The following is a 24,666-nucleotide window of genomic DNA, read 5'->3' as shown; positions in this document are numbered from 1 at the left end:
TAACCCTTTAATACTTGTTTCTTTTGTGAACCTGATATATCACTTTATTTCTTTTGTGTTTTGATTCCGATATACAAATTATTACATCTCCCTCCTGCCTTATCTATTTTCAAAATATTTTCCAAGTGATATTTTGAAAGAAACAAAAAGATACATGTTACAACACCACATTTGGTGCCCTTTTCATCTTTGGCACAACATCTACTGAAATATTTTCCTCATCGCTTGAATCAGAACCCAAGTCAATGGGGCCATCCGCTACAAACCTGAGAGATGCAATCTTCATTTCGTCACCTGTGTCTAATCCCTTGTCAATTGGTCCACCACCTAAAAATTTCATAGTTGTGATCTTTTCATCTTCCCCAGATTCAAATTCTTGGTCTTGTTGCACACTTGCAACTTTCTTCTGCTTCTCTTTTCTATGATTTCTCTTAGGTCTCAATTATGGATGCATTTTCCAATAGTTTTCCTCATCATGCCCTTCTTTCTCACAATGAGTAAAAGAGGGCCTTGTTTCTTTTCTCTTAGTTGTTCCCGCCTTATTTGGGTGGTCATCTTGCTCATGCTTATCCCTAGTTTCAAGATGTACAACCTTCACACTAGCTTCATCAAGAGACTTAGGTTCAAACAATAATGATGAATGATGCAAATAACTACGTAAAGAGCCAATATATTTCATCAATGTCTTAGAAGTGTCTAGTGGAACATTCAAGCTAATGCTTATTTTCTAAACTCCTCTATAAAATTATGAACAAATTGACCTTTTCTTTGTTTCAAATGTTGGAATTCTATCATGGCATTTTGTGTGTAACCCAATATCTAAAATTTTCCTCTGAAATCATAAATGAACTCAGACAAAGATGAAAAAAGTTTATGACTACTCTTACCGCCTTATTGCAGCTTGCCTTCCCACTAGATGAGGGCGGTGTCACTCAATCGAAGGGATTCTAGATGGACCTTGGCATCATCCTCTTTAATTTGTTGTATATGGAAATACACTTCAACCTGTCTTATCCAATTATCTATCTTTTATGCATTATATTTTCCACTAAATACAAGTAAATGAAATTTGACATCAAGCTTGAAAAAGGGCCTTTTAGATGCATTCCTCTGATTCTTGTTAGAATGATGAGAATAGGAAGAAGAAGAACTTTTACTAGAGGATGGAGAGGGAGGAGGCTCTTCTCCAACACCTTAATGATTTACCGAGGCATTATCATCTGACTCTTTCTTCTCAAGCTTGATTGTCTTCTCATACTTCTAAAACAACTTGTCAACTTTTTTTGCCATGGTGAAGAAGATCTTGTTATAATTTCACTCTTCCTCCATTCGAGCTTCCTCATCTGCCATGTTTTGTCTCTGTGGTGTACGCCCTACTTTGGCATAAAAATATTTAAGTTCTCCTTCACCTCTTTGGAGCTTCTTCATGGTTATAATTCACTCATGAAACACGTGTCAAGAAGACTTGCTCTGATACCAAAACTTGATCCAGATCTTTTAACTTCAAGGATGCACTCAAAATTACATATAAAAGAGCATACATAATCAATTACTTAACCACATGAAGAAGAAGTGGAAATCATAAGAAAACATTAGATAAAAAGCACACAAATGATTTGATCATGGAGTTCACCCAATGTGGGCTACGTCTCCAAGCCTTGCTCAAAGTGGGTAGGCATTCTTCCATTAAGTGGCATCAAAGAAATCATTTATAAGAAACTTTAAAAAAATGAACATTATACCCCAATTTGGATGATGGCATGAAAATGGATACCTCGGCTCGAGCAATGGACTACATGGTTGTATTCCTAGCGCGGAAATGTGCAAATGTGGCTATAAACTTGTCCAATTCTAACATTGGCACCTTTGGCCCTCAAGAGAATCTTTTCAGCATCCAAGAGATTCCCTAACTCAGGATTCCGACCCTCTTGGTCGCTTAAGGTTATGCTCCGCTCCTCCACCGCCAGTCCCCCTGGGAAAATGAGTCAATTTCTTATATAATTGTTTAGTCAGAGTCACCAAACCAAGGGTCATTGGTGCATTGGTAAGGTGCGACAAATTTGCTGGGGGCGAATAGGGTTCAAAACCCTCACACCCCATACAGAGTGCATCGTTTTAACAAACACAACATATTTATATTGGTGCTTACATTGGCGAAACCATTTATGGTTTGTGGCTCCGGTGGGGGGTTAACATATAACATGATTTTTGGAACAACTAGGGTGGCTGACCGACCCCACTTGGCCGGGTGGGTTCAAGCCCCGTTATTTCCCATATATAATATATATATATATATATATATATATATGGTATGGTTTTTGTGGGTGGGGTCCATGTAACCTACAACCCTGACCCACCATATGTTGTTTTATATATATCATATGTGACCATTGGCAAGGGTGGTAGCCCACCACCCCAAATTCGTATTTTTGTTTTATTTTTTTAAGATCATATCGTTCAAATTTTCCCACCAAAAATTTAGGGTCACTCGATAAATTAAGTAGGCAATAAATTCACCCATTCTATTTATCGGATTCCATGGGCTGAGATTCTGCCACTTTGTTGCCTCATTAATACTGCCACATGGCTATGTTTGACCTGAAATTTGACCAGCTATAACTTGAGTGTACAAACTCAAATTGGAGTGTCATTTAGACCGTTGGAATCGCGATGATGAGCACTCTGATTGGGTCCTAGTTTCATTTTCATATAATGGATTTTATTTTTGAGCTATTTTCAGGGGTACTTTTATTTTTGGATCCTCCTCGATCATTGATGTAAATATTTTTGTCATCTTTCTCGTCACTTGGTAGATTTTGAGTTAAGATGGATTTAGGCTATTTTAATTATTAATTATAATTAATTGTGCCAGGAGGCACTCTACAACCTAATAAGGGGAGATATATAAGTGTAATGTAAGAAATTAAGAAAGTATGTATGTCAACATTTTTTATCATATTTCTAAGTGGGTTAAAATTAGCATAATCTTAATTTTATTTATTAATATATATATATATATATATATATATATATATATATATATATATATATATATATATATATATATATATATATATATATATATATATATATATATATATATATATATATATATATATATATATAAGACACATATTTCATTAAATATGGAAGTATTCAGTGGATCTAGAATTTAGAACTTTAACTAAATTAAGTTTTTTCAAAATGAGGAATTAGAAAGTCACTTAGTTCACTAATTTTAATGTAGATATTCACCATTTTTGTGTAAAAATTATAATGATAAAATTTATAAAACAAATTTATATAAACTTGCTAAAGCAAATCTTTCAGATTTTAATCTTGGATTCCTTACATTATCTATTTTAATATTTTTTTATGGTTTATAGTAAAAGATAAGTTTGTTAAGGTTATTTTATGAAAATAATGATGCATATGTTACTATTATTAACCCATTTAATTATAATCTGATATGGTAAATATCATGTATGTGTTAAGTCACAATTATTACTAAGGTAGTGTTGGCACAATTTAAAAGTCTATCACCTTTGCAACACTAGTTATATTATGGTTGAAGATTAAAACACTCTCATAGATCATCCAGTCTATACTCGTATTGGAATTAAATTTCAAAATATTTGTGAAGCTACCAACCTTCTTGATTGTTTAACTAAACAAAATTATGATGATCTTGAAACACTTCTTTTAATGCTTTTTTAGCATAACAATAAAATTCGAAATAACTTTTAATAATATCTTTTTATCTTCTTATTTACCATAGTTGATCTTAGTGGATGATAATCATCATTATCACCATCATAATTACATACTATTGTAGGAAGTTTGCACCATTTTACAGTTGAAGAGAAAAATAAATTTAGGATCAAATTAAATGTTGAATGTGAGTAGTAGCATAATTTATTTTTATTTATTATTTTTACGTTTATGTTAATAAAGAAGTTGATTGAGGCTCGCTTTATGAATAATAGATTAATATGCAAGATATATATTAAGTATAAAGTTATTTAATGACAAATGAATTTTTTTTTAATGTGTCCAATATATACCATTATTTAGAACTTTAACTAGATTAATTTTTTTCAAAATGAGGAATTAGAAAGTCAATTAGTTCACTAATTTTTATGTAGATATTCACCATTTTTTGTGTAAAAATTATCATGATAAACTTTATAAAACAAATTTATATAAACTTGAAAAAGAAAATATTTCACATATTAATCTTGGATTCCTTACATTATCTATTTTAATATTTTTATGGTTTATATTAAAAAGATAAGTTTGTTAAGGTTATTTTATAAAAATAATGATGTGTAACTATTATTAACCCATTTAATTATAATCCGATATAGTAAATATCATGTATATGTTAAGTTACGATTATTACTAAGACAATGTTGGCACAATTTAAAATATTGGAATTAAATTTCAAAATATTTGTGACGCTACCAACCTTCTTGATTGTTTACCTAAACAAAACTATAATGATCTTGAAACACTTTTTCTAATGCTTTTTTAGCATAACAATAAAATTCGAAATAACTTTTAGTAATATCTTTTTACCTTCTTATATACCATATTTGGTCTTAGTGGATGATAATCATCATTATCACCATCATCATTACATACTATTGTAGGAAGTTTGCACCATTTTAGAGTTAAGGAGAAAATATTTTTTTAGGATCAAAATAAATGTTGAATATAATTTATTTTTATTTATTATTTGTACTTTTATGTAAAAAACGAAGTTGGTTGAGGCTTAGTTAATGAATAATAGATTAATATGCAAGCTATATATTAAGTATAAAGTTATTTAATGACAAATGATCATAGTAATGTGTCCAATATATATCATCATAGATCCATTTTAAGTGCAGATGTAGGGATCAAATTTCTTCAAGTGCAAACATTTTTAGAGTGAAAGATACAATGTGTTATTTTTAATTGTTGCAACTGTATTTTTGAATGCTAAATAGAGTATATATAAGAAAGAATAATAATTTTAACCATAAAAAACTTATATATATATATATATATATATATATATATATATATATATATATATATATATATATATATATGAAGTTGATATTGACATAAATTAGTTAACATAAATCTTCAAATAGTTACTTTTGAAAAGTATAAGATTTAAGTATCTAATTCACACATTTTTTTTTACTTCTAATTACTTTAGAAAATATTCTTTTTTATATTTTTCTATTTAGAACATAATTTTTATTTTAAAAGGGCATAGACAAACAGACAAACTTACACATCCCCCCATATTGGGCTATAAAATGAGTCTCTGGTCTCAATTACTAATCATTTTAATGATCAAAATCAATCATGAATTAGAATAGTAACAAAGTAGTACAATTTGATTATTTTCAAATACAACAAGAAAGAGAGAAAAATGTCTAGGATATTTATTACAAATGTTTAGTTTTTATCACTATAATGTTTAAGGATATTATATTGAAAAGAACATATTAACATTCATCTAAAACTTAGATTCCTTACATTATTTCTATTATCATTAACATTTATATTTATGTATTAAAATTGACTCGTGAATACTAGATTGTGTAAAAAAATTCTTACCTATAAAGTTATTTAACAATATATTAATATTGTTTTTCTTACTATTATTGACCATTTTAAATTGACACTAACTACTCTTCCTAAGTTGAGTAAAAATTAATTATACTAGTATAATGTTTGCACCACTTCAAAATCTATAAGAGGAAATATTATATAATTCTAGTTGTGTTGTTCAATGATCAAAATCTTTTTTTTATAAATTAGAGTGCAGCAAAATAGCGAATTTGATTTATATCAATTCTAAGAAGGAAAATTAAGGAAAACTCACCTCAAACATTATATCAAGTGTCTAGCATTTATTCATTAAGTGTTTAAATGGTTTATATTAAATAGAATACTAATTAGGTACTCCACTATTGTTTTAACATACCAAGTTTAGAAGATGTTTTTAGGTGCATTATTGAATTTGATTATGCATATTTGATATGGTGAGAAGTCATGTTGGTCAAATAAAGCTTTGAAAACTTAAATATTTTATGGCATTGTCATGTAATTTTTATAACACATGATTACATTGAAATATTAAATAATATAAAATTCCTTCAAAAAAATATGAAGAGAATATTTATACAACAAATATGGAAAAGTGTCTTTGAATGTATATTAATAGATCCTTAAAAAAAAAATTAAATTCATGAATCATATAAACCTACTCTTAAGATATTCGCTCAAGTAGATCAAGAACGGCTTCTACACCATATTTATTTATCTTGGTCTTCTTGCAATGTTCTTTATTTGGCATCCATGCCCACGCTATGGTATTAATTGGAATAGAGCCAAGTTCTTTGTCATCAGGATTTGGTACCCAATATTGCTCTAAAAAATTTCCATTGTATTTCCCTGACAAAGGCTTCCACTAGTCAACCTTTACATGAAGATTCTCACTTTCATTATCCCTAAATATATCTAAGATGGATTTTTCCATCAAAATCATCTCGCCTGCATCCTCATTTCCTGATCTAACTAGCAACATCTTTCCTTTCTCAACATCAATCATCGTATTGAATGTTGGCTTTGGCTTGTTGCATTTGGGTCCAACATATATTGGTTCATTTATCACATTATCAAAATCTCCATCCATAATACTTGAGATTACCTGGAGTGCATTACAATCAACATCAACAATGTGCCTTGTCTTGGGCCAGAAATCCTCAAAAGATGAATCACTTCCATCTATTATTCTATGATCATTATAGATTCCACCTAATGTATCAAGAACGTTTTCCTAATACACTACTTTATTTTTCCATTCCTCTGTAACAATTGGTGAATCCTCATTCCCAATAGTGTCTTTCCACATTTTTATGTATGGTGTTATACCTTCCTTTAGTTCTTTTAAATAGACATCATTCTGTTTGAAAGCTAACAAAGATGGCTTCCCTATGGGAATTATAGGTCGACCTTCATCATCTATATTCCATAACTCAACTGGTTCTGGCCACTCAATATCTCTAATTGATTCTTTGTACCTTAGTACTGGAACATCATTGAGTATAAGAAATTGGAAGTATTGGACATTAAGATGTCCAACTAGTGCATTTTTTCCCTCCTTAATGTATCCATTAAGGAAACTTTTGAAGTCATAGACCTGGTCAATAAATGTAGGTGGAAACACTTGATTTTCTTCAATTATGCGATATGTATCCATCATTTCAGGTAAAGAATAAATGTCTTTACTTTTTAGGTTGGAAGACATTCTTCCATAGGTTCCATCTATGTCTTCATGGTTGTGCCCCACAGGCAAGAACCAAACCTCAATAGTGATGAAGACACCAAGTGCAGTTAAAAGTGATAGAAACATGAAACGATAGCGATTCTTATTATCACTTGCTGCATTGTCCAACTGTAACAAAAAATGTGGAGGAAGAGGTTTAAAATCAACATTTTGACTTTTTGAACTTCCATGAGATATAAAATCATCCTTGTACCCTTCACATTTTGAGTAAATAGAGGTGTTAAGTAATGCATTTGTAAGTGGGTTTCTTGAAATTCCACTTTCATAAAGTAGATCACCATACATATCGATTTGTGGGTCTTCAGGGTCCCTTAAGCACTTTGCAAGGGATGTAATAGTAAATTGTGATCCCATATGGACAAATGGTAAGGAGAAATGACCAAAACCTCTCGCCTTATGCCCATGTTTCAGCATACCTCTCAATGAAAAACCTAAATTTGTTCCTACAATAGATTTTGATTTGACATGTAGCCTTGGGATTGAAGTCTTTGCTTTGTCCATTTTATCATGGATAATGCTCAAATACTCCTTTAGAAACTGCTCTGACATAATTCTATTGGCATAGTAACAATATCTTCCACACATAACAATCTTGTTATGTTTCGTCAACCTACCTCGTGCCTTTTCTTCCAACTCTTTTGTAGTTGCTGACTTCATTTGTGCTTTCAACACAATACATTCACTACATTTACTGAAGTTGGTGTTCTTTGAAAATGCCACATCTCGAAACTTAGTATTCCAGATCTTTCTCATTGTTGGCTGTAATATTGATGGGTAATTGAGATTTTGAAGAGCCTCATTGATCTCTTTTAACAAAGAATTTTGTGTGTAAGTCGAAAGAAGCAGTCTTAAAGGAGCAGATGTTCCATCTTCTTCAACTTGACAAGTTTGGTTTGGTGAAAAATCTGAATTATCCATTACAATTTTGTGCAATATTTCTATGGCTGCCACTGTGTGAGCTCATGCTTTGCATGTGTTGGTGTTACCATGAATAGCTTTGATCTATCCATGTTGGAAATAATGCTGGTAGTTATAGAATGTGCTTTGAGGAATTTTATGTATCTTATACCATGCTTTCTTACAAATAATATTCCCATTAAATCTCATGTCCTTTACATTTCTAGCAATAGGTGGTAGGCCATGGCCATGGCCCTTTGACATGACTGTGTTTGACATGAGTAAATTCAAGACAAATTATCTAATACAATTTGTATTTATTTGTCTCATACCCCTTCTAGCACCTACAATGGCCTTCCTATCCACATGTTGAAGACAATCTTTTCTACAACATACATTTGCTGCCAAAAGTTTAATTTCTTTCTCTTCATCTATTTTTGTTTGATATTTTGAAATTTTTTTTGCAGCCATAACTCGTTTAATCCTTTTATATGGCCTTGTTACATGCATATCAATTTAGTTTCTATCTTTTTCATTACAAAGGTACCCATCCCATTTGTTTAAGGGATTTGTGTCCTCTATAACATCCCATATCACCATTTCTTTGGGTGGCTCCTTGAAGTTTTCCTTGACCCTTAATATCACACCTTTGTTGTCCGCCAACTTATTTATTGGCAATCTAACCAAAGAGCATATAGACTTATCCCCAATTCTGCATATCTCACAATTTCCATCTATCTCTTCTAGAAAAACACCAAAATCCATTTCACCTAATATTTCACCCTCAACAATGTCATCCTCGCGGACATTAACTAGCATTCCTTTAGCAATGCACATGCTTGTTCCCATGCATTCATGTGTAAGAGAAACCTTTGCACATATGAATTTAACCCTATCTTGGGGAATATTTATGGCATGATCATGATAGTGAGGCTCCAAATCTGATTCTAACCAAATTTCATAAGATTCTAATGCACCCCCAAGTGTATGCTCAAATCCTGTTGCATGTGGTAGAGGAGAATTATGTTTTAACACCTTTTCAATTTTAACCACTATGCATCCTTTCTTTACCATCTTTCCATGCACTTTATGCCCAAGCTCTGTATTGAATATGGAGCCCTCACCCACCTTCACTCCATGTTGCAAAAGATTTACCTTGTCTCCAATAGAAAATGTAGAAGAAACATTTGTACCTATAAACGAATGTAAATAATGTTAGTATTTACTCAAAAAAAAACATTTATTATAGTATCAATAATATATAACACATGCTTCAATATTTTGATTTACCTATGTGGTGTCTCAAATCCACAATCATCCATGGATGTATGTCCCCTTCATTAGCATCGTAATCAATCAAATGTGGTTGAGTGACATCAATTATCAAAATTGCAACATAACCAACGTTAACCCTTTCTCCAACATAATAAGTTCTAGACTGTGCAGATTCAACCCTTCCGAGCCCAACGACTTGATCATTAATAAGGATATCAACGCAGTCCCCTTTTTCCAAAATTATATTTTCCATTGTAGCTTGTATCAATTCTGTAACAACAATTAAATCGTAACTTGTAATTAAAAGGATGAACTGTGTAAAGTGTGACTTTATATTTTCCCAAAAACACACAACTTACGAAAAAGTAATATAGATGCAAAAATAAAAATAGTATGGTAGTCATATTGTATGTAATGAAACATTGTTTCCTCAAATGAAAGCTAACAATCAATATAATTCCTTCTAGTACAAACATAAGCATATTGATAGAAGCAACATTACATGGTCAAATAAATATAGCACGTGCTAGATTTCCTTCTAGCACAAACAGAAACACATTGCCAATAACAATATTCTCAGGCGAAGGAAATCCACCACATGCTAAATTTTTTTCTAACGTAAATAGAAGCATATTACTCACAAAAACATTTCAAAGTAAAAGAAATCTTACACATTCTAGAGTTTATTGTAGCACAAACACAATCACATTGCCAAAAATAACATTGCAATGTAGAAGATATCTAGCATACGCTTGATTTACTTCTAGCACAAACAAAAGAACATTGCCAACAATAACATTGTAGGGCAAACAAAAACCAACAAAATCCAACAACTTCTATCACAAATACAATCACATTTCCAATAACAACGTTGCAAGGTAAAATAAATTTAACGCATGCTACCTTTACATGTAGCATAAATACAAGCATACTGCCAATAACAACATTTCATGCCAGAAGAAATCTAGTGCATGCTATATTTCCTTCTAACACAAACAAAAGCACATTACCAAGGTGAAGGAGATCTAACACGTGTTAGATTTCCTTCTATAATAAACAACCAAATTGAAAACAACAATATTGCATAGCAAAAGAAATCTAGCACAACTTCTAGCCCAAACACAAGCACAACATTTCCAATAACATTGCCAAGGTGATGGAAATCTAACATTTGCTAGATTTCCTATTATCATAAACAACCAAATTGACAACAACAATATTGCAAAGCAAAAGAAATCTAGCATATTTTCTAGCCCAAACAAAAGCACATTTCCATTAAAAATATTGCAAGGTGAAAGAAATTTAACGCATATTAGCTTTACATGTGGCACAAATACAATCATACTACCAACAACAACATTGCATCCCAAAAGAAATCTATTGCGTGTTATGTTTATTTTTAAAACAAATCAACAAAGTGTAATGGTGATTCTCTGTTGTGAAGACCCATATGAAAAGTGGCGTAATGCTAATAAGACCAATGCAGTGACTGCAGGATACCCACTCACCTTTCTCTTCATCCTACAAAAAACTCCCAAGTGTGAAATCCTTTTTTTGCCAAGTGTTTCCTTGTAAGAGGGGAAAGTAATGAATAATTTTTCCTGCTAGAATAAATTTCTTTGGAGAAAACAAGGTGGAAAACATGAAGCCTCATCTCCTTACCAAGAAAGTAAGGCTAACTAGGCTTGATTGATATCCATGCCCAATTGTTAAAATTGGCAAATAGGGCCAAACCCATATGGGTCATCTTTCTTTTTTTTAACTAGATGGTGAATCGATAACTGCCAGTCTTAATCTATGGGAGACCCAGGATCAATCCTCGTAGCTGCCTCTATAACACCAGGAGTACAACCAACTACCAGCAAGTCAATATACTAAGATCCTACCATTTTAGCAAGAACAAGACTCTCATGCCGCCAAGGTGGGGGTGGGGAATCTGATCCTCGAGCCGCCACCACAGCAAGTTAGTCTATTCAATGAGATTTGAACTGCGGTCTCCTGGGCTTCGCCCAAGTAGACTTACCATCAAACCACACATCACAGTACCCATGTGGGTCATCTTATTAATGGAAGCTGATATTTTTCTTGGATCCCTCTCATCTAAAGGTGTAGGATTGATCTAAGGATCATCCGATCCCGATAAGTATTCATGTAGATATGAATTTATTTGTGTTATGGGACAATTCGTCATGGTCAACCAAAAACCAAATAAACCCACTTGTGCTCAACGTTTTAGTATAAATAGAGGTGGCCTTAAAGTCATTTTAACACACTTGCGATCTCTTCCTCTCCACTTGTCTTTGGGTTTTAGTAGGAAGAGAGATCCTAAGGGATAATGTTGCCCTAATCCAGAGGGCAAAAGCCGAAACTGTCGAGAACTGTCGGAATTGCCAGGAATAGCCGAATAAGCTGGAACTGTCAGGAATAACTAGAATTGCCTTAACTGTCGGGAATAGTCAGAACTGTCGGGAACAGCTGGAACTGTCAGAACAACTAGGAAGTTGACGTAGAGGGTAGAAGTCAGAACTGTCGGGAAAAGTCAGAACTGACTGAACTGCCGAAACTATTGGAAAAAGTCAGAACTGGCTGAACTAACGGAATTGCCGGGAATAGCTGGAAAAGCCAAAAAAGTTAGAACTGTCGGGAATAGCTGGAATTGTTGGAACTGCCGGGAATAGCCAGAATTGGCGGAATTGTTGAGAACTGCCAGAACTGTCTGAAAAGCTAGAACTACTGAGAATAGTCGAAACTACCAGAACTGCCATGAATAGTTGGAACTGTCGGGAACAACGGGAAGTTGGAACTGCCGAAACAGCCGAGAAGCTGACATAGAGGGCAGAAGCTAGCACTGTCGGAACTGTCGAGAAAAGTCGGAACTGCCAAAACTGTCGGGAATAGCCGGAATTGCCGAAACTACTGGGAATAGCTGAAATTGTTGAAACTACCAAGAACTGCCGGAAGAGGCAGGAAAGTTGATGTAGAGGGCAGAAGCCGGAATTGCTGGAACTGTCGAGAACAGCCAAAACAGCCGAAACTATCGGGAACTGTCAGGAGCTGATATTTTTCTTGGATCCCTCTCATCGAGAGGTGTAGGATTGATCTAAAGATCATCCAATTTTGATAAGTATTCATGGAGATATGAATTTATTTGTGTTATGGGACAATTCGTCAAGGTCGGCCAGCAACCAAATAAACCCCACTTGTGCTTCAATGTTGTAGAATAAATAAAGGTGGCCTTCAAGTCATTTTAGCACACTTGGGATCTCTTCCTCTCTACTTGTCTTTGGGTTTTAGTAGTAGGAGAGATGCTAAGGGATAATGTTGCCCTAATCCAGAGGGTAGAAGCTGGAACTACCAGGAACTACCGGAACTGTCGGGAATAGACAGAAAAGCCATAACTGTCGGGAATCGTTGGAATTGTCAGAACTGCCGGGAATAGTCAGAACTGTCGAAAACATCTGAAACTGCTAGAACAACTGGGAAGCTGATGCAAAGGACAAAAGCTGAAACTGCCGGGAAAAGCCGAAACTAGCGGAACTTCTGGGAAAGGTTGGAACTGCCGGGAATAGTCGAAATTGCCGGAACTCCCGAGAATAGCCGACATTGTCGGGAATTGCCGGCATTGCTGGGAATAGCCGGAATTGTCGGAACTTCCAGGAGTAGCCAGGAAAGCTGGAACTATCGGAACTGACAGGAATAGTCAGAACTGCCAGAACTGCCGTGAATAGTATGAATTGTCGAAAACAGCCAGAACTGCCGAAACAACCGGGACACTAATGCAGAGGGCAGAAGCCAGAACTGACGAGAAAAGATGGAAAAGTCAAAACTGCCGGGAATAGCTGGAATTGCTGGAACTGTCGGGAATAGCCGAAATTTCCAAAACTTCCGGAACTACCAGGAACTACCGGGAACAACCGGAATTGCCGAAACTGCTGGGACTGCTGGGAACTGCCGGGAACAGTTGAAACTGCCAAGAACTGCTGGAACTATCAGGAATTGCCAAAACAGCCAAAGCATCTATCTCCAAAGGAGAGCAACATGCAAGGGACAACTAACTAACATTGGGACAGTTGTATGGTACTTAGCAGCAAATACACCAAGCATACAATGTTACAACTAGCATGCAACAACAAGAAAGCAAGATGTAGCAAGCACATAGGTCAGTATGGCAACATGGTGCAACAATGGAACATAATGCAGTACAGTGATGGGTACAGTCATGATTAATGAAGCATGATGAGATGCAGCATTGTGATGATGGGTGTAGCATGGTGCAGCACCTTATGGTGCAGCATGATGACGAAATGCAGCACAACGATAGGTGAAGGAGTCACCTTGGAGAAGCCGTTGAAGCAACATGTCTTCAACTGATCTCATGTATCATCTTCTTAGAGATGATCTATGCACTTATCTAGATAAGTCAAAATGTTGACTTTTGTTGTAAGCATACTATCTCTCTCTCTCTCTCTGTTGAACTATTGAAGAACATATAAGAAGAATTGATCAAGGGTTTCCCCACATTGGGGTTTGTCGTTGGCTAGCACTACATCTTGTGTCCTTTTGTCTTGGCTTGTCTTCTGCAATTTATGTTTATGTTCTATCTGAAGTTTACTTTAATGCTGATGTGATTGCTAACTTGGAGAAGATATTGAGCTAACTGTGAAAATTGAAATAAATTGCTCTAAGCATAGAACATACCTAAATTAACACCGATGAACTATATTAGTGGTAAAATTTTTTGTTTGCACTATGATTGGTAATGTACCTTGAAAGACACACGTGCTATCATCTTCATAATGTTAACAGTTACACATCCATGACATCTCTAGTTTTTCCAACTTCTATGACATAATCAATGTAGTTGAAGCCTTTGAGATTTCTGGATCCAATGTTCTTAGAAAAATGTGGCAGGCTCAAAAGTTAATGTCCAAGCAGTTACTCACCTTTATCACAAGTTGACCAACTAGTTTTCCTATTCTAGATTACTCTCAAGATCTCCTTACATGCCACAAACAAAAGAAGGTATTGTAAAGACAACCTCTCTTTGCTTCTAAAGGAAAACAATCTTTGTTTAATGACAAAAAGATATTTTTTTGTTATTTTTGGAACAGTTGCCTTGAGAACATTGCCAAAGAAATCATAATACATCAAGAGTTTATATACTCTCAAAATCTTCCAAGATCACGTAATCACAATTGAGCCTCAGCAACTATACAGTTATGAGGCAGCCTAACCCATATTCATGTAATCAGTTTTCCTTTAGATGATTATGTAATAAACAACTATACAGACAAATATGCATTCTATTGACAAGAATCTATATACCCCTATGAAGGTCTTACAAGGAAAGGAACATTTGTACCAGGAAGATCCACCTGAAGAAATCAATTCTTGCTGGCTCAACCAATAGAGGTCGTTGTGCAATCTGCAGGTACCAAGCAATAATCCCACACAGTAGTGTCCAGGTTTTGCTAGCATCTTATTAAAAAAAGTTTCATTTCTCCCCATGTAGGTTGACCATACCAATGTAAAGTTTCATTGTTCAAAAGTTTAGGGCCTCCTTGGTAAAACCATGCATGTCATATTCAGTGACTATGGGATACTCTGAGGTAGATTCAGTAATAAATTTTGTTCATCAATAGAGTTTTGGCATTTTCTGGCTAAGTTAAGGCACCAACACCACAACTGTTATGAATGACCTAGTCAAGTCTCAAGAGAGAGCCTCTTTTGTCTCATCTCTATATCAATCCATGAAATGGTGGAGAGCCTAACAACCTTCTCTTTTAATCACTCAAGCTAGACCAAATTGAAAAGTTGTATTCCTACCTAACAAAACATTTTCCATGTTTTTTCTTCCTCAAAAAAAGATATCAGTCTAGGGAATATCCTGATGCAAAATTTACATCTCACCAGACTATTTTAACACCTTGTTTTAGGAGATTAACCCACTAGCCTTTGTTCTGTGGTGACTTTCTAAACCCAAAATCTCCTCCATAAGATTATTCTCATATTGAATATAAAACCATTTAACTATGATTAATTGGTAGCACATACAATTTGCAAGGAAGGGTCACAGTATCAGGTTTGGACCATTTAGTAAGGTTTACAGCTTAAGTGGCAGCTTCATTCTTTGACATATATGATATAATTGACCTAGTCTATTTTTATGTCACTACTACAAAAATCCGTGAAATGTGCATGCAAGGTCTAAAATCAATGCTTAACTTGGCTTCCATAGTAATGTTCCACATTTTAATGGACTTCCCAAAAGATTTCATTGTGTTTATATAATGATTCATGCATCTCTAGTAAAAACTAAAGGCTAGATGCCAAATGTCTTTGTCAGATGTTTCTTATGAATGCATAGATAAGATTGGTGTATTTCATATATTCTCAAGAGAAATCCTCTTTTGTCTCATCTCTATATCAATCCATGAAATGGTGGAGAGCCTAACAACCTTCTCTTTTAATCACTCAAGCTAGACCAAATTGATAAGCTGTATTCCTACCTAACCAAACATTTTCCATGTTTTTTCTTCCTCATAAAAAGATATCAGTCTAGGGGATATCCTGATGCAAAATGTACATCTCAGTAGACTATTTTAACACCTTGTTTTAGGAGATTAACCCACTAGCCTTTGTTCTGTGGTGACTTTCCAAACCCAATAGGTCCTCCATAAGATTACTCTCGTATTGAATCTAAAACCATTTAAAGTTATGATTAATTGGCAGCACAGACAATCTGCAAGGGTGGGTCACAGTTTCAGGTTTGGACCATTTAGTAAGGTTTATAGCTTAAATGGCAGTTTCATTCTTTGAGTTAAACTATCTTTGACATATATGATATAATTGACCTAGTCTATTTTTATGTCACTACTACAACAATCCATGAAATGTGCATGCAAGGTCTAAAATCAATGCTTAACTTGGCTTCCATAGTAATGTTCCACATTTGAATGGACTTCCCAAAATATTGCATTGTGTTTATATAATGCTTCATGCATCTCTAGTAAAAACTGAAGGCTAAATGCCAAATGTGTTTGTCAGATGTTGCTTATGAATGCATAGATAAGATTGATGTATTTCATATATTCTCAAGAGGGAACCTCCTTTGTCTCATCTCTATATCAATCCATGAAATGGTGGAGAGCCTAACAACCTTCTCTTTTAATTACTCAAGCTAGACCAAATTGACAAGTTGTATTCCTACCTAACCAAACATTTTCCATGTTTTTGCTTCCTCATAAAAATATATCAGTCTAGGGGATATCCTGATGCAAAATGTACATCTCAGCAGACTATTTTAACACCTTGTTTTAGGAGATTAACCCACTGGCCTTTGTTCTGTGGTGACTTTCCAAACCCAATAGCTCCTCCATAAGATTACTCTCATATTGAATTTAAAACCATTTAACTATGATTAAGTGGTAGCACATACAATTTGCAAGGAAGGGTCACAGTTTCAGGTTTGGACCATTTAGTAAGTTTTACAGCTTAAATGGCAGTTTCATTCTTTGAGTTAAACTATCTTTGACATATATGATATAACTGACCTAGTCTATTTTTATGTCACTACTACAACAATCCATGAAATGTGCGTGTAAGGTCTAAAATCAATGCTTAACTTGGTTTCCATAGTAATGTTCCACATTTGAATGGACTTCCCAAAGCATTGCATTGTGTTTATATAATGCTTCATGCATCTCTATTAAAAACTAAAGGCTAGATTCCAAATGTGTTTGTCAGATGTTGCTTATGAATGCATAAATAAGATTGGTGTATTTCATATATTCTCAAGAGAGAGCCTCCTTTTTCTCATCTCTATGTCAATCCATGAAATGGTGGAGAGCCTAACAACCTTCTCTTTTAATCACTCAAGCTAGACCAAATTGACAAGCTGTATTCCTACCTAACCAAACATTTTCCATCTTTTTGCTTCCTCAAAAAAAGATATCAGTCTAGGGGATATCCTGATGCAAAATGTACATCTCAACAAACTATTTTAACACCTTGTTTTAGGAGATTAACCCATTGGCCTTTGTTTTGTGGTTATTTCCCAAACCCAATAGCTCCTCCATAAGATTACTCTCGTATTGAATCTAAAACCATTTAACTATGATTAATTGGTAGCACATACAATTTGCAAGGAAGGGTCACAGTTTCAGGTTTGGACCATTTAGTCAGGTTTATAGCTTAAATGGAAGTTTCATTCTTTGAGTTAAACTATCTTTGACATATATGATATAATTTACCTAGTCCATTTTTATGTCACTACTACAACAATCCATGAAATGTGCATGCAAGGTCTAAAATCAATGCTTAACTTGGCTTCCATAGTAATGTTACACATTTGAATGGACTTCTCAAAACATTGCATTGTGTTTATATAATGCTTCATGCATCTCTAGTAAAAAGTAAAGGCTAGATATGGGAAAACTCGCTTTAAACTTTATAAAGTACATTAAGGTAGTTTCTGTTCGAACTATTTGTCTATCTAGTTATATGTGTATGTCTTTATGAGAAGCAAGAAAACCTTTTCGCCAGGAGGTAGAGGGGAGACAGGAGAATATCTATGATAACTTACAGTCTGGAAAATAGATAGCACATGTTGTTAATGATGTCAAGAAGAGTCTACCTCTTCTGCATTCGGTAGTCTCAACAAGGGAACCATGTCATCTCTCAAAGGCCTCCAAGAAAAAAATGAGAATGGCAAGGAAGTAATTCCACTACCTGGGTTTGGTATTTTGTTTCTTCCACCTTGCAGAAATTAAATGATCAGCATCGTTGTTTCATGGACTGTCAATAGGGAGCAGATCAAAGAGGAAGAGGAATTCTTTAACTATTCATGCAACTACTGCATGGGCACCTAGAATTAGCTATGATAGGAATCCATAGACTGTGCCCTTACGAGCTTGGGTGAAGATGGATCAACTTAGTTGTCAAAAGAACAATTATTTTCTCGGCCAATGAGGTAAATTGGATTCACCTTTATGATAGCATGAATACTAGTATTATTTCAGTGATTTCTGAGGCATTTCCATTCACGTCCTATGATAAATAAATGTCTTTCAACTATTCGAATCACGGTACAATCACTACCTTGACTGCTTTAAAGGAAATTCACTACTCAAGTGGATTTGGTTAGCCCTCCCTAAATACGATTGTGGGAAGATTTGCTTGGCATGAAATAATGTTAATTAATAATTCTTACATCTAGCCTTACTCATCAAAAAACATGCCAAATTGCTATTGGCATAGCATATCCAATCAAGGGAGTCCAAGCCATCAATTCTCAAAACTAGTACTGAATTGTACACAATAGTAGTGCCATGCTGAAAACTAAATTATAACTGAAAACTGCCACAAACATATTAAATGGGTCCTATTTTTCTGTCTTTCTATATACGATGTTCATATAATATAGATAAATATCGAAATAAATAGATTGCTAATTGCTTCCGAAGACAACAAAAATAATTCAGAGACTGCAATTCACCAGCCTAATTAGTTCATTGTTCCAACTTCAGGTTTTTACAAAGTGGCAGAATGTCATTCTCGGAATATAAATGATAAATTACAATTAAGCAAATGCTGGCACACATCCAACCATACTACATCAGTCCCTTTTTCTTTTCCTCCATAAATAATGCTGATATACTAGAGATAAAAATGAATATCAATAGGGTATTTATCACTTCCAAAGGCGGTGAAAAAACTTTTTAATGGTTTATTGATTCCAAATGGAAATGAGTACAATAAATCTATAGATGGATATTCAACTCTTTTCAAAGAAAAATAGCCTCCGAGCATGACCTGTACAAATATGAAATAGCCATCAATTCTCCAAACTAGTACTGAATTGCATAAGGATTATAACAATATAAACTCTGCTCAAGGAACACTGAGCAGCATTGTTCATAAAATTCCATTTCTCACCTCAACACAAGCACAAAATCTAATCATCTCTGTGGTGTATGCTTGTGCTGAAGAAGCCAAAAATGCACATAAAGATGCACCCTAAATAGATGTGCTAATACCTTTCCATTAATCCAATGAAGGTGGATTGGCCCTCAGAGTTGTTTTGAGATTCCCTGAAGAGAAGGCTGGTACTTTGCCACTGAATTTAGGATCATTCAGCCTATTTGGAAAGGAGAAAAATTAAAGAGGTATTGGAATGAGTTTGGCTATTGTGTTTTGTTGTTTAGAACGATCAGGTGATATGTGTTCTCCAAAACATAAGTAGAAGAAGGCCTGGCATTTAAACTTGTATTCTTGTAACTCTATTTTTTCTTCATATGATTAGATAGTAAGCAACTATACAAAGTCAAACAACCTCTGCATTCCAATAAGAAGACTCTATATCCCCCTCTCCAAGTCTTGCAAGGAAAGGACATACATTGAGAAGAGTTTATATACTCTCAAAACCTTCCAAGATCACATAATCACAATTGAGACTCAACAACTTTACAGTTACGAGTTAGACTAACCCATATTCCTGTACTCTATTTTCCTACATGACAAAGTGATAAACAGAGGAAATGAAGATTTTTTGAATATTTCCACCATTGATACAACCCATATGCAATTCTAGGCAGGTAGAAACCATGTTTCTACCCCAAAAGATCAACCATATGAAAAGGATGATGAAGATCATGCTTTCCTTTTTGATAATTTAAATCCTGAATACACTTTTGAGGTCACAGAAATACAGTTCAATAAACTAATCCTATTTTCACAGACACTGAAAGTAAGGGAGCTCTAGACTTTCATGGTAATACATGTTGGAAATAATACTGAGAGGGGGGGTGAATCAGTATTATCAAGTTCTTTTAACAAATCTTCCTTATTTATACTTTGAATTACTTTTGCATATTAGTACCATAAAATAATGAGCATGAACAAGAAAAACAGATAGTCACACCAAAGAACACCAGATATAAGGTGGAAACCCAATGTGGGTGAAAACCACCTGCTGCAATATGTCTCTATCTTCTTTCAAATTAGAAAATCTTTTTACAATGATTTTGTACTGGTGCAGTCCTTTACCAGTACACAAGCTGCAACCTGCAGAGAGCTACAACTCTCTCTCGTTTTCCAGTCTCTCCTGGAAGGGAGCTACAACCCCCTAAAACATCAAATGATCATCAAGTACATGTAAATTACATAGTCAACTGCTGTAACCAGATCAACAGTAACAGAACTAAACCCAGAACACCTTATCTATAGAAAAATTCAGTCAACAGAAGATCTTAAGACAGATACGCAGTTTTTTCTTTCTTTGGCCTGCGTCGCTACGCACTTCACCTTCTGCTTCCCTGTGTATACCCACAGAGAGCCTTCTGCTGCACTGCGTGCCTACGCACTGCTTCTTCAATCATACTGCGTACTGTTACAGTAGGTACGCACCCAGATACATTATCGCGCCGCGTTCTGTTACAGTAGGTACGCACTCAGATACACTATCGCGCCGCGTATTTTTACTGTGCGTACGCACCTGAGGCTCTGTCGCACTGTGTACCCACGCAGTTCTCCTTCTTCTGATCTGCGTACCCACGCAGTTGCCCTTCTTCTGCTCTGCATACACACGCAGCTCTCCTGTTTCTGCTCTGTGTACCCACGCACTTGCACCATTAAATACCTGCGTAATTTTGATTAGGGCTGAATTGACAGTTCACCAGTGTGCTACAGTTAGTCGTATGCCTAGATTTGATCATGCGCTCGAGAGATCACCCTTCACAGATTCGCTTTCAACTTCACTTTCATATAGATCAAGCTTTTAAAATAATAACCCAATATTTCAGATCTTAAGATATTCAATTTTCAAAAGATACATAGCCAAGTGATCTCCTTTGCTTTATATAGGCAGGCTCCTCCTAAAATCATGGATCAATACCATAGATAACCAATACCAGGGGCCCAAAAACATGGGGCTCAATAATAATAATAATATAAAACAATACCACGGGCCAAAACCATAGAATCAAGAGCGGCGGGCTAAATACCACGGGCCAAACATAGGAAACCCCACGTGAACGCGCTTCTCTGCCTTGAAGTAAGTGAAACTAGGGGTACACACCCTCTAAACGAGTGACCTGCATAGGTGGCCGCAGTTCCTTCACGATGTACCTGCGTGTACACATCTTCTGAACTTTTCTCCTGCGTACTTCTTAATTTTCAACATCTTGAGGGCCTGATCAGAGCATTGCCACATTAGGGTGTTGCCATCAAGTACAACATCTGTAACATAGAGCCATACCAGAATCATAATGCCAACAATCTCCCCCTTTGGACTTGATGGCAACCTCAAAATATTTAGCTTCATTCTCCCCCTTTGACATCAAGGGCAAAGGGTTATGCTCCCCCTAAGAACATGCCCCCCCTGAATATGAACCAGATCTGCAAAGAAGAACCATAATCCACCAAACACCATAAATGACCATGAAAGAGATAGAGACATATTGCAGCTATAATCAGATCAGCATCCATGATCTCCTTCTGTACATCCTCCATAATGCCAACAATGCATTATATGCTCCCCCTGAACCTGTGCCATTCGATCTTCAACCAATCCGCAACCCAGCATATGTAACCATTAGAAGAGATTCAACAAGATGATGCATCAACAACCCCCAACTTTTGCCTGAGGTATTCAAAAGTCTCCCTGGGCAATGGTTTGGTGAGGATATCAGCAACTTGTTCCTTAGAAGGAACATACTCCAACTTGACCTTCTGTTCAAGCACTTATTCTCGGAGAAAATGATATTTGATTGCTATGTGCTTGGTCTTTGAATGCATGACTGGGTTCTTTGAAATGCTGATTGCACTTGTGTTATCACATAAGATGGAGATAGGTGGTGTACAAGTGATTTGAAAGTCCTGCAAGGTCTGCATCATCCAAAGGAGTTGAGTGCAGCAAGATGCAGCAGCAACATATTCTGCTTCAGCTGTAGACAAGGCAATCGAACTCTGTTTCTTGCTGAACCAAGATACCAATCTAGAGCCCATAAAGAACGCACCACCACTTGTGCTCTTTCTATCATCCACACTTCCAGCCCAATCTGCATCTATATAAGCATGAAGTGTGAGATCTGTATCTCTAGGATACCATAAGCCATAATTTTGAGTCCCTTGAAGATATTTGAAAATTCTCTTCACTGCCTGAAGATGAGTCTCCTTCGGATTTGCCTGAAATCTTCCAACTATTCCAACTGCATGCATGATGTCCACTCAGGTACCTGTCAAATAAAGTAAACTTCCAATCATAGATCTGTAGGTTGGTTGATGCACTGCTGCAGATTCATCATTTGCACTGAGGCTACATCCTGTGACCATGGGTGTGCATACTGGTTTTGCATCTTCCATGCCATATTTCTTCAAAATCTGTTTGAGATACTTGGTTTGAGACAAAAAGATCCCTCCTTCCTTTTGTTGGATTTGCAAACCAAGAAAATATGTCAGTTCTCCCAGCAAGGACATTTCGAATTCTTTCTGCATCACCAAGGCAAAATTTTGACTCACAACTTCTTCATTGCTGCCAAAGATAATGTCATCTACATACATAACAAGTATTAGAAATTTGTCATTTTCAACTTTTATATATAGATTGCTATCTGCTGATCCTTTTGAAAAACCTTGTTGATGAAGATATTTGTCCAACCGATAGTACCAAGCCCTTGGAGCTTGTTTGAGACCATAGAGAGCCTTTTTCAATCTGCATACAAGATTTGGATCATTTCCAAGAATGAACCCATCTGGCTGCTCAATGTATACTTCTTCTTCGAAGTCTCCATTCAGAAAGGCTGATTTCACGTCCGTTTGAAATACTTTGAAGTTTTGAAAGCTTGAAAGAGCAAGGAACATTCGGATGGCCTCAAGTCTTGCAACAGGAGCAAAGGTTTCTTCAAAGTCTATTCCTTCTTGCTGCGCATACCCTTTACAAACAAGTCTGGCCTTGTTTCTAAATACTTCTCCATTTTCATTCAATTTGTTTTTAAAGACCCATTTTGTTCCGATAACATTCTTATCCTTTGGTCTAGGAACCAGCTCCCAAGTGTTGTTCTTTTCGATCTGCTCAAGTTCTTCATCCATTGCTTTCATCCAACATTCATCTTTGCATGCTTCTTTCACATTTTGTGGTTCAGTGGAGGAGAGTAATGCCAAATAGCTTGAAGCTTCTACAACTGTTCTTCTTGTTTGTACACCTGCTTCTTTCTGCCCCACAATCTGAGATTCTGGATGATTCTTCTGAACGTATCTAGATGGAGTCTTCTCTTCTATTCTTGTCTGCTCCTCTGGTTCTTCTTGAGGTTCTTCTTCTTCATCATTTTGTCTTTGAGGGTAGCCTTCATCTTCTTCGATGTCTTCATGATGTACTTGCCTAGGAATGTATCCCTTCTCATCAACCACTACATCAATGCTGTCAACGATTCTGCCAAGTCTTTTATTGTAGCATTTGTATGCTTTGCTATGTGGAGAATAACCAAGAAGAATACCTTCATCTGCTCTAGGTTCAAGTTTGCCAAGTTGCTCATCAGTATTCTTAATATAACATTTGCTCCCAAAGATTTTGAAGTGCTTTACCGAAGGAGTCTCACCACACCAGAGCTCATGAGGGGTTTGAGTGTTGTTCACCCGGAAATTTGTTTTGTTGAGAATAACAACCGCAGCATGTGCAGCTTCACCCCAGAAAGTTGCGGGAGTTCCCAACTCATCAATCATAGCACAGGCCATTTGTTGGACTGTTCTGTTCATTCTTTCCACAACTCCATTTTGCTGAGGAGTTCTAGCTGTAGAGAATTCTCTTCTTATCCCATGTTCTTCACAGAAATCGAAAAATTCATTTGAGGTAAACTCCCCACCTCTGTCGGATCTGAGGCACTTAATTTTGTGTCCTGATTCATTTTCAACCAAGGCCTTGAAGGATTTGAATTTTTCAAATGCTTCATCTTTGTGCTTCATAAGTCCTAACCAGACAAACCTGGAGAAATCGTCAATGAATAATATCAAGTATTCTTCTCCTCGAGGTGTTCTTTTCCTGAATGGACCACATGTATCTGTATGTACTAGCTCAAGAGGCATGCTAGCTGATCCTTCTTTCTCTGGAAAGTTAGTTCTGGTTTGCTTTCCAAATTGACATGATTTGC

This window comes from Pinus tabuliformis, chromosome 3_2 (genome assembly GCF_031772625.1).
Source record: "Pinus tabuliformis cultivar Carrire ecotype Pingquan chromosome 3_2, CPIR1, whole genome shotgun sequence".
Lineage (NCBI taxonomy): Eukaryota > Viridiplantae > Streptophyta > Pinopsida > Pinales > Pinaceae > Pinus > Pinus tabuliformis.
The sequence above is the reverse complement of the archived record's forward strand: the minus strand, read 5'-3'. Positions refer to the sequence as shown.